The sequence below is a fragment of the Triturus cristatus genome, chromosome 3_2, assembly GCF_964204655.1.
Source record: "Triturus cristatus chromosome 3_2, aTriCri1.1, whole genome shotgun sequence".
NCBI classification, from domain to species: domain Eukaryota; kingdom Metazoa; phylum Chordata; class Amphibia; order Caudata; family Salamandridae; genus Triturus; species Triturus cristatus.
Window position 1 is genome coordinate 284,840,073 of NC_140584.1, and position 15,913 is coordinate 284,855,985.

A 15,913-nucleotide genomic window follows, 5' to 3' on the forward strand; every position below is an offset into this window, starting at 1 on the left:
TGTCTCATTGAAAGACTTAAAGCAGAATGTCCTATTCCAGTGGTCTCCTGAATGCGACTAAGGTTTCACAGAAATAAAACATGCAATTGAGAATGCAACTGAAATTGCCAATTTTAACCCCAAGTTACATTACTGAGATCACAGTAGACGTGAGCCCGGTGGGCTGGCTGCAATCCTTGCTCAATACAAAGGCCATCCAAATGCCCAGAGACATATTACAGCTGATGCCAATAGAACCTGTCTAAAGCAGAACGTGCCTACTCTCAACCGGAAAGGTAGAGTCTGGCTGCAGTGTGGGACTGTGAACTTTTTCATGTGTTTTTATATGGGAAACGGTTCACTATCATCACAGACCACCAAGGGTTGCTTACCATCTTTGGAAACCCGAAAGGTAAGATGCCCCCTTGCATTAAGAGGTGGGGTTTCTGACTACAAGAGTGTGACTAGGTGATTGTACACAAGCAAGGGAAAGACCAAAATCCTGCAGAATACTTTTCACAAGTGCCGTTACCTCGCCACAGTTCGACATGCAAAGTGGCTGAAGAGTATCTCAACTTCATTGTGAGGTCCAACAGACCAGCAGCTCTATCCTTGAACAGATTATTGCTGCTATAAATGCAGATAAAGAAATGCATATCCTCAAAGACCTCATTACAACACAATCTTGGAAGAAATGTATTTAACCCTTTGCTGATGACGTTGAATTTCAAAAATTCAAAAATCCACAGGATGAGCTATCTGTCACCTGAGAGTGTATCATTTTGAGAGGCTCGAGAATCGTCATTCTAGAGAGCCTGAGAGAGCAAGTCATTGAGCTAGCCCATGAAGGACATCGTGGCATTGTAGCCACCAAAAGAGTCCTAAGAGACCAAGTGTGGTCACATCGCTTAGATGAATGAGTTAAGAAAGAGCTAAAAGCATAACACCTTTGTAACTGCTTATCCCTCAAGGTGACGCAGCATCCACTGACAATGTCTGCTCTTCCTGTGCATGACTGGGAGAGAGTTGCAGTTGCTTTCTTTTGGCCTCTAGGAAATGGACATCATCTCATGGTAGTTATTGATGACCAGCAGTTCCTTGTTCGACTCAATGTCATGTATCAAAAGAGTACACCTCTCTGGCTCCCGGCCAATGGTGTTGTTGAGTGATTTATAGGCACCCTCAAGAGAGTAATTCAGCGAGCATCGATGGAGGGAATCAATATAACTAAGCCATATGTGCCTATTGAACAACTCCTACCGCCACAACTCGTTAGAGTTTTGCCACCTTGTTATTTGGGAAGGCCATCAGAACCAAGCCCCCAGAATGGACATCTGACCGATTGACGAATGCACCCAGGAAACAGTCTTTGATAAACAGGACTGCGTACTGGTCAAACAAAAATGGAAGCGGAAAATGGTCACTCCGTTTTCTGTCTATCCTTTGAGGGTTGTAACATGCAAAGGACACATTTTGATAGGGCATAGTCCCAGAAAGTCTATCACATGGGACTCATCACACTTTAAACACCTACCTCAGTTTTTGTCAGTTCCTGAGATCAAAAGCGAGGCCACCCTGCCTGAATGTTCAGATGAAACTTCCAAGCCTATGTCATCGGCGCCTGATCAAGGTGCATCTCAACTATCTCATACCTCCCATTCTGGCAGACCAGTGCGAAAACTTTGGCGACTCATTGAGGAAATATGATGCTAATGTTGTCTGTAATTTTTATTTAACAAAGGGGGAGATGTAGTGTCTTTGATATTATGTGTGCCAGGACCCTCAGTGCTCTGCGCGGACTCTAAACAGGAATTACATAGTCTGCTGGGAGGTGTTAAGGTGTGGTTATTAAAGTTATGATGCAATGCCTGCAATGTGTGATCGAATGATGAGGAATAAATATGCCTGTTGCAGAGATCTGTGTGTGGTGTGTTCATTTGCATGCTCCTTGGCTGGGAAAGATGCCACAGTAGGTATTTTCAGTGAATGTGAATGTAGGGATGGTGTTCGGCTGTCCCTTACAGATCTCCAAACTTCCAAAGTAAAACTGACCCCACAAGGTGCCAATTAAAATGTGAGGTCAGAATATTGCAAAAGGAACAGTCAGCGAAGTGCTGACACACACATTCCACATTGGTGATTGATTTTTCAATCAGTTACAGAGCAATATGCTTTCCAATACGGCCTTAAAGCCCTTCAATTTTGCTGCCAATGTCTATGCCCAGTATATGCTCCATAAAAAACAGCAGTGCTATTTTCTGTTAAGACTCACATTGCTTTACTGCTTAAAAACGTCCTCTTTTAAATGGTAGAAGATGGGCAATGTTGCCCACGGTTTTGTCATTTTTTCCTAGGACCCCCAAAATATGACGTGTGCATGTCTAAGAAATGGCCAGGCAAGTATTTCATTTGATATGGACACTGATGAGACTGGAGTCATCCAAGGGCTACAGCTTTGTTCACGCTCTGGAACTGATCTTTAGGATATGGAGCCACTACTTCTGAACTGCAACATCTCTAGAACCACAAGAGCTCAAATGTTGATTGCAATAGTTCTAGAATCAGACAACTGGCCCCGCCAACGGAACATTCTGCATCCCAGTAGAATGGAAATAACGGGAGGGTGCAAGTTCTCACAATCTCAGAGGCGATAAGGGCCAGGACTGGGGTGATATAGGCCTTGCCTCTGGTGATTTCCATCAAGGGCCAGCATCTTTCTACACCAGGCAGAAAAGTAGTAACAGCAGCAGGACATCCTTTCATATCTTAAGACTGGTCCTGGTGGCCTTGAAGAGGTACAGAAACATTGAGTGCTATTCCTGGAAAATGTCTCTTTGCTGGTAGGCCACACTTTTACATGATTTGAGGTGAAGTACAATTTAAGGGGGTTAGTATTTACACTTCTCTGGTGGCACCAGCGGGATACTAGGGAAAACCAAAGGGAAGCTTCTTTTAAAATTCAAACTCTCAAAAATTGAGGGAGAATGCATCTCCCTGGTCTTTCTTCTATCTTCTCTGACTCTCTTGTTTCTTCCTGGACCATTGCATTGCTGGAGAGGGGACTGTCACCAAATAGCCAGTAGAAGGATGATATGTCTCAGGGAAGTTAGATTAGTTACAGTGGCGGCCAACACAAATAAAAAGTGGAGGGTGGGTGAAGGGAGCGCAGGGGGAGCGTGGCGGTTTGCCAGGGGGGTTAACAATAAATAAATAAAACGTACCTGATGCTGCCGGCCACCTCGCGCCTCTGTGTTCCTCTGATTCCGGGTCCCAGCAGTCTCTGGGACAGCATCAGAGACTCCCCATTTAATCCTCGCACTGCTCTCATGCTATTACCAAGCATGAGAGCAGTGCTGTGATTGGCCTAAGCGGGACGGTTTAACACTCACTCAGTCACAGGGAGTCTGTGCTGTTTCTCCAACCCGGCTGTGCAATTCAGCTGGGTTGGAGAAACCTAACTGTGCATGCCTAAGGCGGCCGGGCAAACCGACTTGCGCACCTAGCAGTGCACATCACTTTGCCCCATCTGCCATGGCCCGGCTCCTCTCCCCTACACACGCTGGCTCAGCCAGAAGCTGAAAAATGAAACAATAATAAAATATTGTTTTATGTATCAGCTGCTCGCTCTGAGCCTGTGGGGCGACTCTCCTCCGCCATTGCGAAGGAGCCGCCGCTGACAAGTTAGATGTCGGTCAAAGAAAGCCGAGCACAGAACTGTTGTCCTGGCAGAACTGAATGAATATTCTACCAGCTCACACAGACATCTAGGGGTCTCTTAGAATGGTACCATGGACAGCAACATGCAGCATGTCATGCCCACAAGGAGTGCTGCCTATTTGCACAGCAGAATTTGTTGTGTACTCCACAGGACACCGTTCATTCTGCACGTGCCCCCAGATGCATAACACACATGTAATATGGCGCAGACTGAAACACAACATGGAAGGAAAATAAAGAACCAGTTATGGGGGAATGGGGATATTTTATAGGGGAGATCCGGTACTCCTTCACTTGAAGGTTATAGGTAAAAAGGCTTGTGCCCCTGGTCTATAAGAGGCTTCCACAACAGTCAAGTATTTCCAAAATCTGGTATAAGAATGCAGTGGCCACCTTTGACGAGGGGTGCAGGTCCACGTTGATGTTTACCTTAACCAGAAGAACACAGGATTCCTTGGTATATGACAATAAAATCATGAGGCTCCTGCAGTAGACTTGCAGACCGGTAAGAGAAAAATGAGAAAATGAAATGGATGGTCGCACTCAAATAGATCAAGTATGGGCAGGCTGACGCAGCCCTCCTTGCCATATACCACACCTTAACAGAGCCCTCATAGGCCAAAGGTGTGCGTGCAAGATTCCAGTACCCCTTGGGTTTCTCACGCATCCCTGGTCCTCACCAGCGATACCTGTCAGCCTAACATCTGCTCAGATCACAGACCGTGGATGCCATTTTGGTATCTCCAGTATGGTGTGTGGTATGAGGCATGCTCAAGGCCATGAGATGACACAGTAACTTCACAAGTAAAGCAGCAGCTGACATCTCTCCAGAGGTCATCTACAGAGGACTTCCCTCTAGGTTATGCTTCAATTAACCATGCATATTTTTTGTTAAATGTTGAAGACTGTTAATCTTTATCTTTAATTTAAGTATGAATGTTTTTAGTCACACTTTCTTCAAGAGAGCCATCACTCTGCCAAAGAATCCCCAACATTTTAAATGTGTTTTTCTGATCAGATGTTGTGATGAGCTATTCGGCCCCTGGGTGCAGACCAAATAGCAATTTCCTGCCTAGAAACATCTTCATATTTAATAAGAGAAAACTGCTGACCCAACCCTGACCCCTAACATCCACCAAATGACAGCGCTGAGGAAGAACAAGGCAGCAGCCTCTAGCTACAGGATACTCATTGAATTCCTAAGGGTAGCCCTACCTTTCCCCTCCTTCACCTGAGTCTGTGGCTCTCCACCCCCAGCCATAGGAATGCAGTCAATACATTCTCACTCTCTGTGGAAGCTATATTCACCCGCCATCATATGGAATGTTCAACCAGGAGCATTCCAAACTGGATCCCACTGGTCCCAGAACTCATTCTCCCATAATATGCAGAATCTGGCTACCATGGATGTGCAAAACATTTGCCCCATGTACATGCACACAGCAAACACATGGAATGTCAGCAGAAGGGTCTGGGGCTGACACTAAAGTGGAACTTTAAATGAGTGAAGTCAGTACGCTGGAATCCTCTCTGACACAGAAAACAATGTCTGGTCACAGCTAAACATTCAGAAAACGTGGTGTGTGGTCACCAATACTTTATGTGGTCAACCCAAGACATGGCCAGTAGTCTCATGTCAGGTATGAGGGCACGTTTCAAGCATCCACAGGCCAAGACGCCGTGGCAATAGTTGCGCTTTATAACTGTATCACTCACTCACTCACTCACTCACTCACTCACTCACTCACTCACTCACTCACTCACTCACTCACAGAAGAGGCTATGGACCTTGGATGTACCATAGCCAGGTTAAGGTCACAAGGCAAATGCCAGATTAAGGTGTTGGAAGGACCAGTAAAAAGTCAGAATACCAGTATCACATGCAGTTGGGTCAGGTCAGACACAGGTCCACTTAGCAGGGGCTGTTCTCTTCACAACCTGCGTAGAAAACACAAAAACAATTGTGAAGGCTGTACTAAGTGCCCATGTTCCCCTTGATGCATTCTCTCTCTTGCTGCTTGGCAGCCAATAGCTAAGTACCTCTCATATTATTACTATTTGTCTTATTTGTAAATTTCTCTCCTCCTTAGATAGTATGATTTGGTCATCACTGCTGCACAGAGCTGTCGGTACACTGCTGCCTTGCCTCGGTGGGTGGATTGCTGCTACAGTGAGGGATTTTGGTTTGCACGCCGTGGCGCATTTGCACACATTTAGATCCTGCTACTCGTTTGAGGACTCCATTTTGTTGCAAAATCTGACATGTAGTGCTTCACTTACCACAGTCTCCTTAGTAACTCTGCTGCCCTAAGGATGTCTGGCAAGGCCGTTTGCTTTTGGATAGCCCTCTTCAGGAGTAAAATGGGCTTGCGTCCTCTCCTCCCCTTCAGGGAGCTACTCTCCATAGAGAGTACGACTGATGAGTACTACATGCTCACTCTCCTCAGTCTTCTTAAGCTTGAGACCGCTCTTCTCCAGCCCTCCTTCAATCCATGCTCTTCCCTACAGGCAGCTTCAGCTTTTAACCCCTTTCCTGACACTCAGACCTGCAAGAACAGGAAAACAAATATTTATTTTACGCCCTGGTTTTACATCTAGAGGTGCAATAATTTATTGAGCGCATTGTTCCACTGCGGGAGATGTGTAGCATCACTCAACAAGGCCTGAAATAGCTGGAGGCGCTCCCCCTCCTTTACTGACCTTTTACTTTGGTAGTTAGCGAGTACCCCTCTCTATTCCATGGAGTTAATATGGGCACTTGTTATTTCGACCGATATTTGAGCTATACTATTGTTAAAATACTTCATAGGGTCCCTTTTTGACCACTCCAGTCGATCTCACTGATGAGGAAGCCACAGACCTAATTTTTGGCAAGATACAGTGGTGGAGGAGCGCCGCCACACGAGCATCGCCCACACTGCCCTCTGAGCAGTTAAAAAAAGAAAAAATGAAATGTTAACGCATTGTTAATATCATTTTATTCTTCCAGACTTGCTGAGTTCTCGGGGTAGGGTGGGGCTGGGCACTTAAGAGCACATGAGGGTTTGGCCGGCTGTCTTGGGCCGGCCAAACAGTCATGAGCACTTTGCATGTTCTCCACCAGGCTGTAATGCACAGCCTGGGTGGAGAAAATGCACAAGCTCATAGTTCCCATCTGAGCGCCGAACCATGGCACTCAGACCAATCACGATCCTGCTTCCATGGTGATAGCAGCGTCATAATTGGCTAGGGCAAGCCTGTGTGCTTCCTGCTTCTGTTCTGGGACCGGAAACAAGAAGACAAAGACAAGGAGAGGCGGCGTCACAGAAACCGTACCCAGGTAAGTGAATTTTTTTATTCCTTCCCCCAACCCTGACACCCCCACCCCGCCCTACCACCCCCGTTCAGCTGCAGCCACCACTGCCAAGATAAAGTGGTATTGGATGAAACATTTCAAACAAATGTAAAAAAATAAGTAAATCTCAACTTCACTAGACCCCTTGAGTCAACAGTTCTGCCTGCTTTTCTCATTTTTCTCTCCCTTTGATTGGTGGGCCTTCCTCCTTTTCACCTGCTGGCCCGTTCCTACAACCAAACAAACGCTGTCTAAGGTGGATGCCTTAAACAAATTCAATTAGACTTATCTGGAAAGCTTGGCAGTGCCTTGGTTTGAGAAAGAAGATCTGTCAAAAGACCCTTTGAGACAGAGGAGTATTCCAATACCTTAGATGAGGATGTACTTCGATCCTGGTGCCTGACATCTAAAAGAAACAGCATGAAGATTTAGAGTCAAAGTGACACCATCTAGAGTGTGCTTGCCTATTGCCCTTTTGAAGGAGACACATTTGGCCCTGAGGAAATTGGCACTGATTGGACACTGTAAGCGAAGACAGGGTCCTATCTGCAAGCCAGATTGCGGAAGCCGTTCCCTAAAATGGTGAGGAATCGTATGCAAGAGTAATGCCATAGGCAAACCGTTGGGAGTCATGTAGCTAGCACCCCAGACACTGATCAATCACAAATTAATTATGTTCTTGGGTAAGTTTGCAAAGGCCCCAAAGAATGAAATTGATGTGTTCCGAAATGCATGCCAGACAAGCCTTTGAACCAATTTGGCCCGCTAGCAAAGATCTTGGATTAGGCCTTCACAGCTAAACAGCAAGACGTTACCATCGACCCAGAGGTTTTGGCAAGCTGGACCCAAAGGACTATTTACATCTTCAGGGTCTGTAACAACACAGACCCCAAACGGTGCTAGTTAGTGAAAAAGGAGGGTTCCCCTTTCACTGGGGGTTTCCTCTTTGGAGACTCTTTCACTAAGGAAGTCACTAAATTTGTTAACACATTTACTTCCCTAGACAATGTACAGGTGGTACTTAAGATTTTCAATCAAAACCTTTTTGGCAGCACTGGCAGAGATAGGGGGCACCCTGCTGGTAGAGCTCAACCACACAAGCAAAGAGGCTGGAATGACTATTCCTGAGGCCACAGATTATTCCCTGTTCTGCTGCTTGAGGGTACTGAGGTTGACATCAATGGTGCGGATCCTGAGGTACCTCCAATGCCTCCGCCTATACAGGTGACACTGTAGTATTCTTAGTCTAATTATTTACTTAGAAAACATGGTTATCATGGCTCAAGATCTGCTGGTCCTGCTTCAGTATTTGGCCTGGCAGTCAACCTCTTGGAGGATCTGGTTTTGCCATCAACCAGGAGTGATCAAATATTGTGTCCTTAAATCACATGGTGTTCCTGGGCTTTTTAATAGACTCAGTGTCTGCTACTTCAAGATCAAAATATAAGTTCCTTCAAGAATCAGAATTGCAGGGTTCTGAGGAGATGCATAGTCTGCCTTGGTGGATAGCCAGACCGATCAGCCTGTTGGTGGCTTCCATACGATCGATCTTTCCAAGACCTCTGTGGAAATATGGATTTTTATGATCAGTTATGTCCCCTATCTTGGACCCCAACGGTTTCATGTATGAATCACAAGTACATGTATGTTCCCTCCAGTTCCAGTTATGAAGACGCAAACACATGTGCGTCCACCGTCAACATGTCCTCTGTCAGATCCGCCATGAATAGGCCGGATATTCCATTCCTAAGTATGAAAGGCTACCGGCTTTATATGGTTCACTTATGCCATTTTACAGTCCAGGCAAGTAGGCCCTGATTCTGTCATCAAACTCTTCTTGCCTTCTGCCTCTGAAAGCTCCAGTCTGAGCCTGCATCTGTGACCATGAACTTTGTCTCACTCCCTGCGCGGCTAACGATGCCTGATCCAGCCCGTCGCCTGCCAAGAACTGTATTTCACCTTCAAGATTATCTCCTCCGTCCCTATCCAATGCATTCCTGTCTAGTAGTTTAAGTAAACATTCTTCCAGCTACCGAGCAAAGGGCCCGGCTTCTCTGTCTTCATGCAAGTAATTCATAGCCCTGTTACCATGGAATATTCCTACCCCCTCGCATTTAGTGTAGACACTTAGACGCTTGTACACGCACTAGTCAGTATAGTCAGTATAGAATAAGATTCTATCCTAAGAGACCTTTCTTTTTGGATAACACAGTTCTTTAAACATAGGATATTAGATATGATTTGGGATTAGGTTGACATAACCCCAGACTTTTGTCTCCACATGTAGAGCTAAATGTCAAGTCCCTTTCTCCCTCTAGTTGCACGTCTATCACACGTCATGCGACTGCGCACGCATCTCTGCCAAATATTTCTGCTGACATTGCAGGATTCTCCAGGTATCCACCCACACATGACAAATTACCCATTATCATCAAGTGGACGCCCACATGGACGCCCACCTTCACGCCTACTTACACGCCCACATGCTCTTATCTCATTCTCTCTTGCTCTTTTGCTTACGTACAATTGAGAAATGTATATATACTGTACTCTGTGAATAATGTTTTGAGAATATTGAGAATACTTTTGAGCCCCTTTCCAGATCCAATTTTGGTGATGGAAATATTCTCCCTTTGACTCGAGTTATTGGAATAAATCCCTTTATGAACCTGATACCACAGACTCAGCCTCTTGCTTTATGCATGATCTTATTTATATTTTAAAAGTCTGACAGCGTAATATTTTATTTACCACACCTCTCCAATACAGGGCCCTCTAATGACTGAAAATCCTTCATCTTCCCAAGGGCTTGTCTTATGTGGAATTGGCCCCGCTGACCTATGAAGACCATAAGCAACTTCATTGTCACACATGGAGGCATGGAATGGCAGAGTCATCTTTTTCTGGTTCCAGGCATGGTAATCGAGCCAAATACCAGTCACCGCGATTCAGGAGCGAGATGTGGACTTGTTACAAAAGGAGACAGATTTTTTTAGGGAGGAGCTTCATCTTCATATCAAAATGTTGGGTTCGACGATATTCTTCTCACATAAATACTTAAGCATTTGTTTTAACTTGTTTCTATATGATAAAGGTACATTTCTTACTTTATGGCGGACTGGTATAGCGTTCTCATTGAGTTTTATTGTGTGTTCAAATCCTTGATATTCCTCAAGTTTCCCACTAAATCATGGGGAAAAAGATCAATTAATTCTCTGATGTAGTTTGAGTTCACATGAGGAGTGGCTTTATCTGAAGAGATGGAATACACAGGGGGGTTAGCATTGGGGTCAAGTTTAATCCCTAATTTTTCTTGATGAGGCCATCCTAGTAAGGATTGTCCAGGCCTGGCAACATAGATTTTGCAAAAGGCTTGACGTCCTGCAAATACTAAATGAGCTCTAAAGAAACCCATTAAATCAATTTTATGTCCAGTGTACCCACTCGGTGACACATCTGGTGTGAAGAGTGTTCTGTTAGGCCAGTTTTTATGGAAGATGTCAGAAGATATGATGAGCTATTCTAAAATTCAAGATGAGTTGGCTGTTGAGAATGGTCTTATTATGAGAGGCGACAAAGTTATTCCTCCCTTTGCTTTAAGAACTAAAATTCTAGGAATTGCTCATGAAGGGCATTTAGGTATATCTTTTACTAGGAGACGTATCAGGGAGACCTTTTGGTGGCCAGGCATTGATTTATCTGTCGAACATTTTGTACGCTCTTGTGACAAATGTGCAAAGAGTGACAAATCAGCAGTTGTGTTGCGTGCTGAACCTCATCCTGTTGATTTTCCATCTGTTTTAATAGACTACTACTCGAAATAGCCAGAGGTTAAAATGGTCAATGAAGTAACCTCATATAGCATTATAGAGTTTCTTGATGATATGTTTTGCAGAGAGGGTCTTCCCCAAGAAATTGTTACAGACAATGGACCACAATTTGTGAGTAAAGAAATGTATTTGTTCTTTGAGAAGTGTGGCATTATCCATAGGAAAATAGCTGTTTTCCATCCAGAAGCAAATGGTCAGGTGGAGCGCTTCAATCATGTTGTGAAGGAGGCTATTCAATTATCAGTTAAGGCGGAATTAAATTGGCGTAATGCATTACAATCTATGTTGTTAGCCTACAGGACATCACCAAATTCTGTTACCTCAATTAGTCCCTTTGAACTCTTAAGAGGGCGTAAACCTAGTTCCAAATTAGTCCCTTGGTGGTTAAAAAAACATATGGGTCAAGATCAGAATTTTTCGTATTTAGATTATGAGTTAATTCATAGTAGAGTTACATCTTACAAAAGGAGAATGAAAAAAGCCATGGAAAAAAAAACAGGCAGCGTGAGTAAACAGTGTGTGGCCATAGGTGACCTGGTTCGCATTAAGAAAAAAGAGGGAGTTTGTAAAGGTTCTTCCATTTGGTCTGCTCCTAAAAGAGTTATAGAAATTTTCAGAAATGCTGTCAGAGTTGAGGGCGGAAGTGTTTGGAATCTTAACAGGATATCCTTGTTTAAGGGTACTTCTGCTACACATGAAGATTCCAACAGTAATGTTTTTCTTGATGTAGAGTCCAGTGATGATCTAAGGAACCACCAAACTGCTCCCACTAACTACGATGTGGTTTCCACTAGAGTAATACTTGATCATCGTCTTCCTGCCAAATTCAAATATTTCATTATGAAGTAATGTGTTAACGTGTTCTTATGTATATTTATTTATTTATTCATTTTATTTTTTTCTCTCTTTATTGTTTTTTTTTTCATGGTCAAATTTTAAGGGGGGAAGGTATGTTGGGTGTCCGGAGCGTGGCCGTCACGAGTGTGATCCTTCATCACAGCTCGTGACTGTTTCGCTCTGCGCCGCGTGCGGCATCTTTTAAATGCATTGGGGGGTCTGGGGAGTTGTTGATTGTATGGCCGTTACGGCATTCGATGTTGATCTCCTGACTTGTGAAGATGAAAATAAAGCACATCTCCAAGTTTGTTACTTCTGCCTTGCATCTCTTTTGTAAACGGAACTTCCCTACACTTTTGCTGGATCATTTGCAATTTAATCTAATGCCCCTCAATGCTCCCATTGTGGCATTCTCCTGAGGATTGACAATGTCTCGGCAGCTCAGTACCTCAATCACCTATGTCATACAAGGTCAAGGATGTTAGGGGATTTAGCCAAAGACTTTTGGGACTTCTGCCTTACTCCCACCGTTTTGGTGATGGCAATTCACCTACTGGGCATGGAGAACAGGGCAGCGTGGAACTCATCCTATTTTTAGGACTCCAGCGACTTGAAGCTGAACTCCTTGCTGTTTTCATAATGAAGTCTATCGAACCAGGATAGACTTTTTTTTTTTTTTTTTTTGGAGTTCTTCATAATGACAATTTATTGTAATAAATGTTACGATTCTGAAAGTCATTGTTTATTTGATAGAATTATCTTTTTTTAAATATATTTATATATTTTGTGAGGTATAGTAGCACAGGCATACACCATTGCTCGCCTACAACCCGGAGGCCGGCTGGTTCAGTTCTTGCAGGCTTTACACATTGCAGCTTATCCCACATCCCGGGGGCCGGGCATCGCTGTCTTCCTGTGCAGTAATTTGGCAACTCTATTATGATGTATAGCCCATCGCGCCGCTCCTATGTGACCTGGTCCCATTGAGGGACCACTAAGTTTTATACTTAAAGTACCACAAAAATATAACTTAACCACAAAAAAAAAAACCCGAACCAGGATAGACTTATTTGCGTCTCCTCTGGTGTTTCATCTCCCATTGTATTGTGTATCAACTGGAGATGGATCTGTTGGCAATAGAGACCGAGGTAGTTTTATAGGAAAGGACCAGGTTGAATGATACTTTTCCTTTCTTTTTCCAACATACAGAGAGTCAGATTTACAGGTCAGAAAACAGTCAGTGGAGCTGGTCTTAATAACTTCCCTCTGGAGGGCACAGGCATGGTTCTCAGTTCTGCTGGAGTTGTCTTGAGAGCCCCCGAGAATAATCTCATTATTTTCATCAATTACTCTCGATCCAGCAGGCCAAACATGCCCTTGGCGATTCAAGACGTTCTTCGCCTGGTTTCAAGGAGATTGCCCAGACTCGCTGGTAGATGCTAGGAATTTCACGACAAGCTTTTCTCTTCATTCGCAGGGCATGGTCGGACGCCCACATAGAACATGCAGATCTGCTTGGGGTACATTTTGATGCTTTTGTGTTGATTGGGGTCTCCATCTCTTGGGGGCCTTGAAACCTGTGCTTTGAATTTGCTGGCATTTTTGGCTGCAGAGAGTTTAGAGTATAGGCAGTGTCATCCTAAGGATGTTTGGGGTCCCCGACAATATGTATTATAGGGCTACTGTTAAAAACAACTGTGATGTTGTTACCCATTTTCAGCATTTTCTAGCCCCTATGATGTCATACAATATTGATTTACATGTTAAACTTTCAGTAAAGGGGGCATGCAAAAACACTCGAAAGTTCAAGCCACCAGGAGTAGTAAAACAGTCCAAAAGAAAGCCTGGACCAGAACTGGCACAGCCATTTCTTTTTGCGAATAAATCTAGATATGTTTTGTCTTGCAACATCAATCTTTTACATGGATTCACAGTCCATTCAGGCGGTTCTACCCATTGTAGGAAAGACACTGTTAACGTGACCTGGTGGATGTTTAGAGGACTAGTGCTTAATAATAAAGTCATAAGCACACGAGGCTTGACACTGTAGTCGTAATGGTAATTACATATACGTTCCCATTTACAATTGCCATTTGCACCGCAAAAGTGAACAAGCATTTGCAATGCAATAGGTCTCGCAGTTACACGAGTTAAAGCTATTGGCATTGTAAATGACAATGCCAATAGGCATTGTTATTTGCAATGTCAATAGCTCAAACTCGCGTAAATGCGAGACCTAATGCATTGCAAATGCTTGTTTGAATTTACACTCAGCCTAGGTATACACTTTCAACATGCAGTGTATTTATTCCCTGTACACGGACACCTCTATATATGAACTGCAGTTTCTTTTTACTGTCTCTCTTCCTCCACATGCACACCCTATGTCACCCCCGCCCCCACCCCCAGCGTGAGAGGGCCCGAGTGCAGCTGTCGCTCTCACCCTGCTGACCTGACCCCGGACTCGTCTGGGTAAGAACAGCACAATGGAGCGGTAGTTGTCATGGCACAGCACCGTTCAGCTCCAGGTCTCGTGCGGGGTAAAAACTAGGTGAGAATCGGAGTACTCACATCATCGAATAGCGTGCCCACGTTGGCCGTCACCAGCAGCATCCCGGTGCCCGAACATGCTCCCTTCACCGCCAACCTCCAGCAGACAACTCGGGCAGCAGACGCGGGGAGCCCGAGCAGCGCAATCCGCAGTACACCGCGGCTCTCTCCAGAGCAGCCTCAGTGCCGCCGGGGAGAGCCCTGGGGCTTCCAGGTGGGTGACCCCAAGGAGGGAGATCCCAGGAAGGGAGGGAGGCTCAAGGGGTAGGAGAACAGCCTGGGTGGTGCCAGATCTTGGAGTAGAGCAGCTGCGGTCCCCGCGGGTAGGGTCTGTCTGCGGGTCGAGGCTCCGGCTGCCCCTAGACGTCCCCAGCCGTGAAGTGCCTCCCGGAGCCAGGAAAGTTCAGCCCGCTCCTGCACCCGCAGCAGCCTGCACATTCCCTGCTCATCATTGCAAGTTTCTCTGGTCGTCGCTGCTCCTCATCGGGGGAGGAGGAATGGGCTGTGGGGGCGGAGCCTGCCCTGCACCAAGGAGAGCCCTTCCGTGGGAAAAGAACAAGCACCGGGGGCGCGCGCGGCCCTCTGTGCACGCACTGAACGGATCCGGCCTTCGCGGAGCGCGCGCCCGCACACATCCAGGGACACCGGTATCCTTTCCCTGGAGGTAGTGCACGTGACGTCACCACAGCTCTTAAGGGCACTGGCAAAGTGCTCGAGGAATCCCATTAGTGTTTGCTACTCGGAGCCTCGAGAGACGGCACTGACCTGTTCTCCTCAGTCAGGTACTTCTCTTCCCGGAGCTGCACACCCCGATACAGCCTTAGCTTATGCAACAAGAGCTGGTAAGTGGGGCATGCTGTACGTTTAAAGCGCGCCGCGCTTGGAGCGCACGTGTGCATTTAAAAAAAAAAAAAAATTGCATGTTGTACATTTAAAGCGCGACGCGCTTGGAGCGCATTTAAAAAAAAAATTACATGAGGCTGGTGAGGACGAAAGTGAAACTGCTTGCTGGCTTGCGAGGGAAGGGGGACAGGAGATGTGCATGCCGCGTGGCTGTAAGCGCGTACACCAACTCAAATCCGCCGAGAGCCTGCGCGTGCCCATCTCCTGTCCCCCTTCCGAGGCAAGTCAGCAACAATAGATCTCGCTGGCGATAGCAGCGCTTCGCGCTGCGTTCGCCAGGCGAGACCTAAAAATGAAAGCAGCGCCCTGAGAATGTTCACCGTTCTATATTTATCCCCTTAATTCTCTTCCGCTACCTTGCCCCTGCACAATTCTCTGACTAGAACGGGCCCTTCCGCTCTGCTGAGTGAAAAAAATAGGAGGAGGTGGGAGACAGGGAAAGGACAGAGAAGTAAATATAACAGTATTGCGAGGGGGAGGAGTAAAGGGGGAAGTAATACTGAGCTAGAGACTGGGCAGAGAGCTAGGTGATGTAGGGAGAGAAGTAAGATAGAGAGGGTAAGGCGAGGTGGCCAGAAAGAAAGATTCAAGGAGGTACTAAGAGGAAGGGGAGGGAAGTGAATCGAAGGTATTGTTAAGGTTTTAGAGTGAAGTCGAGAACTAGTGTGAGAGAGAAAGAGAGAGATGATAGGGAGAGAGAAATGGCAAGAGAGACTGGGGGTGGGATACAAAAAAGTGGTGAAGTAAAAAGAGGTAAGGTGGA